This window comes from Suncus etruscus, chromosome 11 (assembly GCF_024139225.1).
Source record: "Suncus etruscus isolate mSunEtr1 chromosome 11, mSunEtr1.pri.cur, whole genome shotgun sequence".
In the NCBI taxonomy this organism is placed as follows: domain Eukaryota; kingdom Metazoa; phylum Chordata; class Mammalia; order Eulipotyphla; family Soricidae; genus Suncus; species Suncus etruscus.
The window spans coordinates 48,160,262-48,174,455 of NC_064858.1; positions in this window are offsets into that span (position 1 = coordinate 48,160,262).

Sequence of the window (14,194 nt, forward strand, 5' to 3'; positions counted from 1 at the left end):
GTATTTATTTCTTTTGAGAGTTTAGAAAAAAAAACAACTTCATATGATGAACATTTGGGAGTCTCTCTCTGTCTTTGTTGCACTTGCTTTTTTACATACTGATACACTGAAGATTGGCTGATTATAGAGTTAAGCATAGCACACCTAGGAGTTGATTTTGTTGTCCCCTAAATCTTGTTGAACAGGAAAGAATTTCAAACAGAAAAAGAAAAATCCCTAATCTGGTAAATTGTGTACTCTAGGAGGTACAATAAGTAATTTTTGGAGAAAGGATGGCTGGCTCTATCAAAGCACAAAAGAAAAGATTTGAGTGAAAGGACCAGTTCAGATGCCCATTAACACTCAGCACTCAGAGAAGGCCTGGAGAGATAATACTGTGACTAAGGTGCTTGCCTTGTATCCTGGCAACCCCAGTTCAAATCTCTGGCACCACCAATGGCTCATTTACTCCTGGGCAGAGAGCCCAGAAAAATACATGAGTACTATTATCCCGAGCCCCACCCCCCAAAAGACTCAGATAATCACTACCAGAAAAGCCTTGAGGTCTATATTCTAAGACTTGAGGTCATCAGAGGTAGAGGAGCATGTATGCCTCAGGGACATACATAGTCCTTTGATAGTGTCGAAGTTTCTTTCCATCAGTAAGAACCAGGGGTCAAGACTTAAGTCAGTATTGTAAGATGCTTAAGCTTTTTAATACATTGATAATAACAAGGAGAATCTGGTGAAATTTGTCATCAACATTTCCTACCATCTTGTTCTTTTTTTCCTAAGCACTCTCCTTATACACATGTTGGAACTTCTCAGTTCTTCTTTCTTTCTTACTTAACTGTTGTGTATTTGCCATCACTTGTTCCCCCTCTGGGTTTAGCAGGGCAGATTTTCTCAGATTTCACCCACCCCTGCCCCCACCAGACTTTTGGTCTTCTGCTTTCTTTAATAATTTTTCCATTAATATCATTTGTGGAATGATTTTGTTCCATCAATCGTGTTTTTTATCTCCAAAAATTGGTCCTCAGTTCTGCTTTCTTTTTCTTTTTTTTTTGGTTTTTGGGCCACACCTGGCGGTGCTCAGGGGTTACTCCTGGCTGTCTGCTCAGAAATAGCTCCTGGCAGGCATGGGGGACCATATGGGACACCGGGATTCGAACCAACCACCTTTGGTCCTGGATCGGCTGCTTGCAAGGCAAACGCCGCTGTGCTATCTCTCCAGGCCCTCAGTTCTGCTTTCATATGACACCAGTATTGATTTTTGTTTAAAACTCTATTAGCTCTTTCTCAGCTTCATTCTGTGTATTTTTGGAAAGGTTGTTCTCTTTGAGTCTTTAGTCCCTGGTACCATTAACTTCAGAGAAAGGCAACATAACATGTTCTGGGAGCAGTTGACCTGTGGATGATGGAGGGGCAACTTCTGAGAGTGGCTGGGCTCCTTCTGCAAAGTGGAGTTCTCGGTCTCCCGCCTGCCCCCACCCCATAATTCCCCCATCCCAGAGTTTTGAATCCACCAATCCATGCCATCCAGGACCCATTCTGCAGAGGCCTGGTCACTCCACTTTGTAGACCTTCCATGACATGTACTCCACTTTAGGCTTTCACTCCGGGAGGTGATCAGGGGAGCAGCAGGTCTACCTGGTGTTCAGCCAGTACATGTACACAGATCCTTGTCACCTCAACCAGTCCAATAGCTCCAGGCCACCACCAATACAATAGTGCTGCCAGCACTGGTGTTCCAGGCATGGCATGTTATTTTTCTCTTTCTTTAGAGGCAACAGGCGGGCCAAAAAAAAAAAAAAAAAAAAAAAATCCACCCAGGTTATTTTGAGAAAAAGAATTTGACTCCCATACAATCCCTGACAGGAAGGCCAGGCTGTTCTTTCTTTACTGGATTGTCCTGTCTTCCTGAGCCCTGCCTCCCCAGGTGGTGTCCCCTAGGGGTGTCCTTTGATGTCATGTCCCCTCTCCACCTGTGGCATAGCACCCATGGAGCCTGCCTGCCACCTGAGTTCATCCCTCAGTGCTGCCCCACCCAGGCCTCTCCCTAGCTCTTTCTTTCCCTCTAAACACATACAGGCTCCTCCAAGGCCCTCTGTGCTTGAAACTTTTCTCTTTCAGAAAGGCCTCCTTCAAACCTATCTATCCCTCAGACAGGCCTGAGCTTCTTCAGCTGACCTGTGGCCATTCCGTTCCACTGTTCCTTCTGAGAAAAACTAAAAGGAGACTAATAAAATAAGGAAGGACCTGAGAGAGTGAGAGCACAGTAAACCAACTTTGTTGTTGTTGTTGTTGTTGTTTTGTTTTTGTTTTGTGGCCACACCTGGCACACTTAGGGGTTACTCCAGGCTCTGCTCTGAGAAATTGCTCCTGGCAGGCTCAGGGGATCATATGGGATGCTGGGGATCGAACCCGGGTCCGTCCTGGGTCAGCCACTTGACAAAGCAAACGCCCCACCTGAGCTCTGAGCTCTGCCAGGAGTGAGGCCTGAGAGCTTCGGAGTGTGGCTACCAAAACAAAAACACACAAAAGAAACATATCAACAACTATAAAATAAACTTATCTCTCTCTCTCTCATTCTCTCCCTCCCTCCCCCTCCCTCCCTCCCTTCCTCCTCCTTCTGTCTCTCCCCCACCCCCCCAATCTTGCTGGAGCTTTAGAATGCCAGGTCGGAAATATTTGGTGAGAGTGGCAGTAAACATGCCCATGGAAGTGGCAAGTTGGCAGAGGTCAGCTCTGTCTCCCCAGGCAGCACTCCGTGTCTTGATTTCCCAGTTCCTGGAACTGGGCGGCCAGAGCTTAGCACAACAGAAGCAGAAATGCCTTCTCTCCCGAGTGTACAGTCAGGCGTGGGCAGAGCCCTGCTCCCTGAAAGCTCCCCAGAGGAATCTGTCCTCGCTTGGCTAAAGGCTCTGGCTATTGCCCAGTGTCCAGGGGTCCTTCACTGAGGAGTGTCTGGCTCCATCTCTTTCTCCTCCTCATGGAGCCATTTTCCGTGTGTGTGTGTGTGTGTGTGTGTGTGTGTGTGTGTGTGTGTGTGTGTGTGTGTGTGTGTGTGTGTGTCCAAATTTCCTGCTTATAAGGACACCACCTAATCCAGCATGACTTGACTTTAGCAGAAGCCACTTCCAAATAAGGTCATATTGACAGGTTTCTAGCAGCCAAGGGTTTGGGGGGAGGGGGGCAGGGAGGCAGGGGGTGGCTTTCTCTTTATTTCTTGTGGCTGTCAAGAAGGGAATATAATGGGGGGTACAATAGGGCAAGAGGTGGGGCACTTGCTTCGTGTGCCACCCACCTGGGTTCAATCCTTGGAATCCCATATGGTCCTCCAAGCACCAGCAGGAGTGATTCCTGGGTACAAAAACAGGAGTAACCCTTCAGCACCCTTGCATATGGCCCCAAAACGAACAAACAAACAAAAGAAGCATAAACCTGTATTGTTTTAGTTGCCATAATTTTGAACTGATAATTACTGAGAGAGAATTTAGGGAGAGACCTTAATAGGTCTCCACAGAGCAATCCAGCTTGCAGGCTTGAAATTCCACCCTGGAAAGAGTGAGAAGCTATTTATAAAAGGCAGGGAGGGCTATTGTCATTTTAGCAGAGGCATCTTTATTCTTGTCTTCTTCTTTTTTTTTTTTTTTTTTAAATATGGCTGCATTAGGCCTGTCAGTGAAAGGGTCTATCAGAGCCACACGAATGATGCTGGAGTTTGAATCTGGGGTCCTCACCATAGAAGGCGGGTGTTCTTCAAAAATTCCTGGCCCCAGAAATTTACTTTTGTTTCTTCCATGAGTGGAAAACTCAGTGTTATTCACCAAATAAATTCTCATCTAGCTTGGCATACAGATATGGCTTATTGAGCTTACTCCTCAAAAAAATCACAGGAAAAATAATTTCTCCCCTTTAATTGATTTATCACAAGTTTAAAGTATTACAGAATTTTGGGAGGGGTATAGCATAACCCTTTGATAAGTGTGTAGGACTCACTGTACCCATTATCAAAGCTCCAGCACAATCCCACAGCTAAGAAGACACTCCTTCCAGCCTCTCCAACCCACCCCCCTCTCTCTCGAACAACTCCCATGGTTTTTGGGGAGTTCACCAGATTCATTTTGGTCTCTTGTTTATTTGCTCTATGCAGAAGAGTGAAACTGTTGGGTAACTCTTTGTTCCTCATTCATTTCACTTAGTACAATACCCTTAAGTTCCATTCACTTTGTCCCCTAAAGTATGATATAATAGTCATTTAATGGCCTAGTAGTCATCTCTATTGACTAAACACCCTCATCTTATAGGTAAGTTTTTATGTGAACTCATATGAAAGGACCCTACCTCAGACAGTAGGGTAGATACATACAAATGGAACTGAAGGCTCAATAATAGAAGGAGCCATAGCAAGAGATCTGCAGCCTGTTGCTCTACTTCTAGCCAAAGAGTAACTGGAGAGGGAAGAACTCAGGCCTAAGCTTTTCCCCTTAGCTGTGCCCCTCTAGGCAAGTATTGTGATGGGGCCTTGATGTTCCCATCTAGATGATGGGCTCCTAAATGACCTGAGAGTTCTGTTGTTCAGAATTTATGAACTCATTGAGTAGGGGGTCTCAAACTCAATTTACCTGGGAGCCGCAGGAGGCAAAGTCAGGGTGAGGCAGGACCGCTTAAGGGATTTCACTTACTGAATATTCACAACAAAAAATTGCATTAGTAAGAAAAAACTCGCAAAAACTCGCATTAAACATTTGCATACCCCGAATGGAACTGCTCGGGGTATGCGAATGTTTAATGCGAATTTTTTTTCTTACTAATGCGATTTTTATTGCGATTATTCGGTAAGTGAATAATCGCGAATACTGCGATATTTGAAGGCCGGCCGCAGACCACAAAACGTTGTACGGAGGGCCGCAAACGGCCCGTGGGCTGCGAGTTTGAGACCCCTGTCATAGAGAGATTCAACAGCATAAATGATGGAGATTAAGAGTCTCAGAAATATTAGTTCTCTTCCCCAAACACTGGAAGTTACCAACATTGGTTCAGGAGCAAGGGTGCTGTAACTTCAGGGAATGTGATTATCTTTAGCTCTGATAATCCTCTTTCAGCTTCTCTCATATTGTTTGTTAAACTATTGTTATAAGTGAGAAACAAACATTTGCAATGAAAAATTAGTCTGAAATTCAAGGAAAAAGATATCACATGGTCTTCATTTACTCTTTACTCTGTTTTTTTTTTTTTTTTTTTTTTTGACACTTGTACTGGTCTTCGAAGGGAAGCAGTAACAGGCAGAGATAAGTCATGCCCTTTGCAGGGAAGCATTTATAGTTTCAGTTCCATGAGCTGCTTTGTGAATTATTACTCTTTGTTCCTTCATCACTACTACTTCTCACTTTAGCAAAACAGCTGCTTTTTCCAGCCCTTCTCTCAACTTTGAAAACATTAGACTTTATTGTCCAAATCTTTGCCGCAAGCTTCTGGGTAATATTTTGTAATCCACTCTAAAATATAGAACAGCCCCTAGTCTTTGGTGTCGGTAGTTTCCCATCTTGGAGATGATGGTAATAGTCCAGGCTTGGTCAGCCCATCAGCAACTTTTTCTACATGCTGGTAGGAATCCAGAGATCCAAGGCTATCAGAAAGTCCATGTTAATTAATTCTTTTATCTTTGATGTTATGATTCTTATTTATTCTTTCTTCTTTGAAGCATGGAGCTGGCCATGAATTTTTTTTTAATTTTCCCAGTACAGGCAGCTATTTACTAAGTTTACTTATTTTAATTTTAATTGTTTTTGTTTTGGGGGCCACACCTGATGGGTGCTCAGAGCTTATTCCTGGCTCTCCTCTCAGGCAGGCTCTGGGGACCATATGGAATGCTGAGTTAACTGTGTATAAGGCAAATGCCATACTATCGATCTGGCCCCAAGTCTTCTTTTCCTTTTAATAAATTTCTTTGGGTCACACCCGGCAGCTCTCAGGGGTTACTCCCGGCTCTGTGCTCAGAAATCGCTCTTGGTAGGCACAGGGGACCATATGGGATGCTGGGATTTGAACTAAGGTCTGTTCTGGATCGGCTGGGTGCAAGGCAAATGCTCTACCGCTGTGCTATCTCTCTGGCCCCTTCTTTTAATCAATTTCTTTGTGAGTAACCCTTAAAGCATTTGGATATTAGAATAAGTACAAGACTTTTCAGTTTCATGGACCAAAACAAAACAAAACCAAAAAACAAACAAAACCCCATTGAGGTCTGAACTAGTATTGCCAAAATTTTATTTTTGTTAGGAATATACATGTGTTTTGTACATACACACTTACACATCTTTGAAAGCTATCTGTTGTCATAAAAGGACATTTTGACATCAAAGTCAGCTCGGAAGGAGTGCATTTGAAAAGAAAGATTTGCTACATTATCCATTTTCTCTTAGTACATGGGACCCTGGAAAACTCTCAGACACCTGTGAAGTAGTTGCCTTGAGAGCTCTCTCCACATCTTCTGGCTGGTTTGAGCACTGGGTGTTATCTTGGTTTTATCAAGGAAGCTTCTACCTGGCATTATCCCTTGGGCCTTCCCTCCCACCCTGGGGAATAGTGATCATCTGCCCTATTAGGCTGAGTATCAAAGGAGCAGAGGAGGCCCCACAGAGGTGGCAGCTGTTAGCTGTGAGGAAAGTGAGCAGCTGTTGGCCGTCCTTCTAGAGTTCTCTCATCATTCATCATGAACAAAGGTGGCTTTGCAGCCCTCCTCCATCCTTTGGCTTCTCACCCAAATTGTGGAGAACCCAAAGAATGTCTTTCATCTTGATGCCAATGCCCAAGCTCTTTGCCATTTGTCTTGCCTTTCTTCTGTGCTTTTCATTAGTTGTAGGAAACATGTGTCATGGTTGGAGGGTACTCCAATGTCAAGAATAAAATGCAGGTCTCTGTAGTACAGGGCTTATTACCCCTTTGGCATTCATTAGGTTGTCTTGCCAAATTCCTGCAAAGCTTGGGGTTGGGAAGAAGATAGGGTGTCTAGCATGATTGGACTTTCCTCTCTACATCTATCATTTTTTTCCCATTCTCCTTTTGTCCCCAGAGTTGAAAATTCCGGGCTGTCACCACTGACTCTTCCCCCACAAGTGCAAAAAATGCTCACTGTGGTGGAGGGTGGAATGGTAGGACGGTTAACTGGGAAATTGTTGGTGAATGAACATTGGTGAAGGCAAGGGTATTGGAATGTTGTATGACTGAAACTAACCTATCAATAATTTTTTCTCTATGTTTCATGGTGACTTAATTAACAAAAAAAAAGGTCACTGAAAGGGGTTATGAGTGTAACTTTCTCCCTCTTGAGATTCTCACATAGTGAAGTGGAAAGAGCTTTGTTTCAGGATCTTCAGGATTTCATTCCAGCGTTGAATCTATTTGTTGTTATGACTGTTGGGCAATTTATAGCCTTTCTTCATCAATGCTATTTCTTTGCCAAAAAAGTCAGAATGAGAACCATAAGATCTGTCTCACAGGTTGAGGTAAAACTTGGATGAGATCACAGTAGCCCAAATGCTTTATTCTCTGAAAAGTATTTGGATTTCAAAATCAAAGTTACTTTTTTTTTTCTGGTCCACACCTGGCAGCGCTCAAGGGTTACTCCTGACTCTGTGTTCAGAAATCACTCATGGCTCAGGGGAACATGTAGGATGCCGGGGATTGAACCTGCATTCGTTCTAGGTCAGCTGAGTGCAAGGCAAATGTCCTACCTCTGTGCTACCACTCTGACCCCTCAAAGTTATTTTTTATTTGGGGTATAAAGAGTAGAAACCCACCTGGGCTAATTTAAACAGGGATATTGAATTTAATCAACCATAAAGGTCAAACTTGAGGACCTATGGGAAATCAAAGATTTATTTCTCCCTATAGAGCAGAACCTTGTTTATCAATATCTTCTTGTTCAAAGCAAATTTGTATTTTTGTATTTCCAGCTCCTCCTTATGTCAAGGCAAATAAAGTATTTAAGTTCTGGCCTAAGGGTGTGGAAACAAGAGCTGGATATTTCTTCTAGACTTTGTTACAAAATCTCTCATTTTGAATTTTCATGTTATTTCTTTTCCTCCCTTCTGCTGGCTCAGATAATTTCAGGAGGATCTTGAAACCACAACAGTGGGGGAGATACAAGATAGCATGAAAGAAACTGGGCTCCAAAAACCTTCCAATCCTTCCTCCTACTTGACTAAAGCTGCCTGGGGAGATGCCCCACAAAGGACATTCCTGTTAGGTCCTGTGTGAGCAAGAAATAAACTTGTTGAGTGGTGGAGATTTGTGTTGTTTGTTATCATAGTTGGCCCCACTACCCCCATTTTGAATCTGTATTGCTTATTTCTCTTTTTCCAACCAGCTTTCTCATTGTCTTCATAGTCATCAGGGCAGGAAATGACCTCCCAAACCAGCAGCTGCTCTCTTCCCATTCAAGAAGCCAGTTTGATGGCAATAATAACCACTGATTTAGTATTTCAGAATTTCTGAGGACAGTATTTTTTCAACATTTTTACAACTGAAGATTGTTATTGTATTTGTATTGTTATTGTATTTCAGAATTTCTGAGGACAGTGTTTTTTCAACATTTTTACAACTGAAGATTGTTATTTGTTATATGGGTTGTAGTACTAGTGTTTAACCAAGGTGGTGAACAGGTGTATTTCAACATTACTATGTCTATTGATTCACACCTGTTCATCGTCAGTGGTTGCAGACTAGATAGTGCCTTAGAGAGAGCCGATTTATGTCCACCTGGTTTCAGCTACCAGTCTTTGTATGAGGCAACATGTGAATATATATGAGGATAAGGAGAAAAGGCAGTTTCCAGATAAGTGGTACTGGGCAATTCAAAACACATTTGCCACTGCACATCATGCTTGTCAACTTTTTTAAACAAGAATAATGGGGAGACTTATTAATTTTTCCTTCTATTGTCCTTTTTAATCATCAGGTGAAGATTGGTCTTGATGGAGAAGCTTCATCAAATACTCTCAAAATCATGCTGTTTAATGCAAAAGTATGGCCCATTCAAGGTCATGATGAGCTCTGGGATGGGAGGGCATATGGTGGTAGGGGATGTCAGCTGTTGCTTCAGTGCTGCAGATGTGAAGCAGAAAAGTTTATAAAGAGGCGTTGCATGGGTACTGTGGAATAAATAGTACAGAACCAAAAATTGAACTACAGACAGAGATGCTATTCAGAAAAACAATTCTCCATGTCCCAACAACTCCCATCGCCCAAAACTCCAACTGCGGAGCACACCCTCAAGGCCTCTGGGAGTGGCTCCCTCTCACCTGATGTTGCCTGGGTTCTCTCAAAGCCACAGAAAGGATACAGTCATTTTTCATAAAGTTCCCGATACTTTGAAGTCTGAGTTCTCAACGTGAGTCCTCCCTTGCACTGAAGGAATCCCTTTTTTTATCATCCACAGGAAAGCAGGACTGACTTCTTTAGGCCCGATTACCTCAGTTTGGATTAGGCCATTTCTGCTTCCTGCTGTCAAATATTACATCAGCTTATTTTTTTTTTTAAACAACACTTCTCCCTCCAGTTTCAAAGGTCAAAAATGTTAAAGTTATAAACTTTGGAAAGTCCAAACTAGCCCCATGAAAGAAAAAATTTCCCATATCTCACCATTCAGGGAAATAAACACACACACACACACACACACACACACACACACACACACACACACATACTATATGTATACTATATGTATTTATCCAGAAACTTTTAAAATATTTTTCAAGCTTTTTTCAAAAAATGTGTCATGAACTCCACAAGACCACGGTGCAAGACGAGAATGTGCCCTGGATCTTATCCCTCTCTCAGACTATCTCAAAAGACTTAATAGAGATATCTATATTTTCTTTGTACATTTACTTCCTTAATAGTTATAACTTTTAGTGTTTATTTCCATATGTAGAGGTAGCTCCCATCCCCACTTTTTCTTTCTTTTTTTTGGGGGGGGGGCTTGTTTTGGTTATGCTTAGCAAGAAATTAAAGTAGACAAGTCTTGCTCTGGATAAGAACTCAGGTCAAAATCAAGCCACAGAGATGGTATAGCTTGTTATTTTTACCCACAAATGCACCAATAATATAGTCTGGCATAATCTTTTTTCTGCATAGGCACACTAAAATAGGGAAATATTATGTATAGAAAGAAGTTCTTATCTAATAAGGGCAAGAACTTATGAATTTTATAATGCAGGGCAACTTCCACCTTGAACAATAGTCATGGGGACTTGGCTTAGAGCTCCTGTGATCAGACATCAACTATCCAACCCCAATCCCTGGTTCACAACCTTAGAACTGGCACAGTTCCCCGCAACAGCACCAGAAATCAAACTCCCCCTGGAGGATCCCTTAATACTGCTCTGGCACCAACTTGCTCCTGGAGAGATTCATATGACACCCTGATGATGCAGAAGCAGCAACAACTTGATCTAAGGCAGTGCTTCTCAATTATTTTCTGTCATGCCCCCCTAGGACTAAGAAAACATTTTTCGTGCCCCCCACAACATGACTGTAAATAGTAGCTTTATTTAAAAAAAACTTTAACCTGCAAAACAAAAATATATAAAATAATTTGAGCTGATTTTTAATCAGTGGTGATGTCTGGATTAATGGCTACAATGAGCACATTTTGCAATGCATAGCTTTTTGAAGCGGGGTTTGAAGCAGGACACAGCAACTCTCAGCTCCAGAGACATACAGAGACATAAACACGGGGCTTAGCTTGTTATTACAGTGTTTGCCGAGGTCAAACACACACCCCCTTTACGGAGCCTCGCGCCCCTCCTGGGGGGCGCACCCCACCATTTGAGAAGCACTGATCTAAGGACAGGTTGCTTTACCTCACCACCTACCAGTAAGATAAAATCAGAGGACTCTTCATCCTAGGATCAGTGCAAAAACCAAGATCTCTAATTACAGAAGACTGAATCTGACAACTGCAACTGAGCAGAACTTTTCCTGGGACTATAAAGAAAGAACTTGGGGTTTGATAATTATCATGCCCAGAACCTATAGTCGGTCTCATGACAGTATGCTCCAAGGATAGAGACACCCTGTATCTCTTAGGCCAAGACAATTTTCTTTCTAATTCCCCCCCATTGTTTAATGCGTCTATGCAGAAAAGCAAAACAAAACAAAACAAAAATATCTTGCAGTATCTGTTCCCCTCCCTTTTTATTTCTTTCTTTTCCTTTTTAAAAAAATTTTTACTTATATTTATAGCTTTTAGATAGTGCACCCCACTTTTTTTTTTAAAACAGAACCATAGAACATGAATCAGCTTGTTCCATCTCACATTTATGAATCTTCTTACAAACTAGAAAAAGGGAAAAAACGTGGATGGGACCCAGGGGCCAAGTGGTTTCTGGAGCATAGAGTGGAAATAAAAAATACCCAAACCAGTGTCAATGACAGTAGAACCATGATACCTAAACTACAACAAGCTATACACAAAATGGACCTATTACACTAGCAGGCTAGGGGACTAAGGGTGGAGGTATGGGATGCATGCTGGGAACTATGGTGGGGGACGGTCAACACTGATGGTGGGAATGGCTCTAATTCACTATCATTATGTAACTGAAATACAACTGTGAAAGACTTGTAATTCACATTGTTCTCAATAAAAAAACTTCCTGTTGCTATTTAAAAAATATCTGTGATAAATGGCAAAAAAAATGTATATGAAGAATTACCTATTCACCTACAAGATGATTGTTTTTGAATGTGTCATTTTATGAATATTCCACAATTGCTTCAACTATATATTATTGAGCATATTGGGCATTTATGATTCTAATTTTTTTATTGTAAGAATTTATTCAAGAGACAAAATTGATTAATGTATTGAGGTGAACTAGCATAACATAATATAACACAACATAACATATAATTAATATAATATAATAATACATGTAAGTCAAAGAACATTTTTGATTAAAACACAATTTTTTTTATCATAATGGCTTACATATCTTTCACAGTAGTATTTTAGGTACATATTAACATTGAATTAGGGGAATACCCATCACCAAATATGTGCTCTCCCCATCCCAGTTCCCTTTCTGCAACCCATATCCCCCACCATCACCCCCCCCCCCGGGCTGCTAGAGTAGGTGGTCCCCTCTTTGTCTAGCTTGCTATTAGTGATCATATATCGTTTGGTCCTATTACCCTCCCTTGTTTCCCTCTCTACTTGAGAGGCGGAGCTAGATAATTTGAGTTATGTGTTTTTGTTAGAAGGAAAGAAAAGCAATAGGTTAGGGTACAAAATAAGAAAAGAAAAGATAAAAAAAGTCAAATACGCTGAAAATGGGTGGAGGCTTTCAACCTCAGTTTGAGAGAGGATGTGAAAAAGGTAATTGAAACACCACAACAATACAGAAAGAAATATCAAATTAAATATCCAGTGAGCACTACAGCAATAAAGACAAGCACCACTCAATAGTCTCAGTTTTGAAATCAAATCATGGTGGAGTGCAAAAAGAAAGAGAAAGATAAGATAAAATAAAATAAAATAATATTAGAGACATCAACTTCAATCTCTACACCAAAATAAAAATGTCAAAAAAATTGATCAATTGATAAATATGTGGAAAAATGATTGTTTTGTGCTTTTTTTTCCCCTTTTCTTTTCCCCCCTGCATAGGCACAGTAACAATTGAGGATATTGTAGAGGAAATTCCCTTGGCCTAGGAGATACAAGGTTTCTCCACCCCTGAAGTATACTGTCATGGGATTAACTATAAACTCCTTGCATGATCATTTACTCTCCCCTTGGTGCTTTTGTGGTGTATTGAAGACTTCTGCTTCGTCTTGGATGGTAACATCAGACCTCTGTATCTAGAGATCTTGGTGACTGTGCAGTTCAATTCTAATTTTTTTATTATAACAAATAATTCTGGATGTACAATTTTGAGATACTCAATTCTGGAATATAAATCTTCGCTTACTTCTTTAATTATTTCTTGTTTTGGTTTGATTTTTGGGCCACACTGACTGGGATTGCACCCAGCTTGATGCTTGAGTCAATTGTGGTTGTGCTCAAGGGACCATGTGGTGCCAAGAATTAAACATGTACTCTTGGCCTTTGAAACATTTCACCAAGTGCTTGACATTTATTTAGGAAAAAGATCTAGAAAGAAAGTAGTGCCAAATAGTATGTGTATTAAGATACAAAACAGGCCTAAAGAGATAGTACAACAAGGTGCTTACATTGCAGGAGTGCAGAAATAGGAGTAAGCCTTGAGCACCACCAGGTGTGGTCCCAAAAACTAAAAGACTCAAACAAGTAAGGCGTTTGCCTTGCATGCAGCCAACCCAAGATGGACAGCAGTTCAATCCCCCGGCGTTCCATATGGTCCCCTAAGCCAGGAGCAATTTCTGAGTGCATAGCCAGGAGTAACACCATAGTGTCACCGGATGTCACCCCCCCCCCCAAATAAAGGGCAAAAAGTCTTTGGGTTGTTTTCCTCAGAAAGAGGAAAACTTTCCCAGCATTCCCCTCTGTCTCACAGACAGAATTGTATCACTTACATAGACACAGACACAGAAAATAGGTCCTGGGGAGAGTAGTGAGATTGATCAGTGTAAACTATTGAAGTGCATTCAATCACATCCACTACCAAAAGTCAAGGCTTTTTTGTTATTATGGAATATTTGAATGTAATCATGTTGTAGAGGCCAAGTTCCTTCTGTACCGGTTGCAGTGTATTAACATGTTGAAAGCCTTTTTAATATGAATGAAGGCCATTATTTTCTTCATTTCTATTTGATTATGGATAAGTATGAACATTTAAAACTATTTATTGATCACTGAATTTTTTTATATGTATAATTTGCTGAGTCATTATTTCACATCACATAAACACCATTCATAAGTGACTGCTGGGGGGCCGGTGTAAGTAGCACAGCTGGTAGGGCATTTGCCTTGTATGCAGTTGACACGGGTTCAGTCCCAAGCATACCATCTGATCCCCCTAGCCTGCCAGGAGTGATTCCAGAGTGCAAAGCCAGGAATAACCCCTGAGCAACACTGGATGTGGCCCCCAAACAAAAACAAACAAACAAAACCCCCGATGATAGCTTCCCTTTTTCAGGGAGGAGTACACTCAGCAATGCTCAGGGGTTAATCCTGGCTCTCTGTACTCACTAATCACTTCCGGTGGTGCAATATTGGATGTATTCT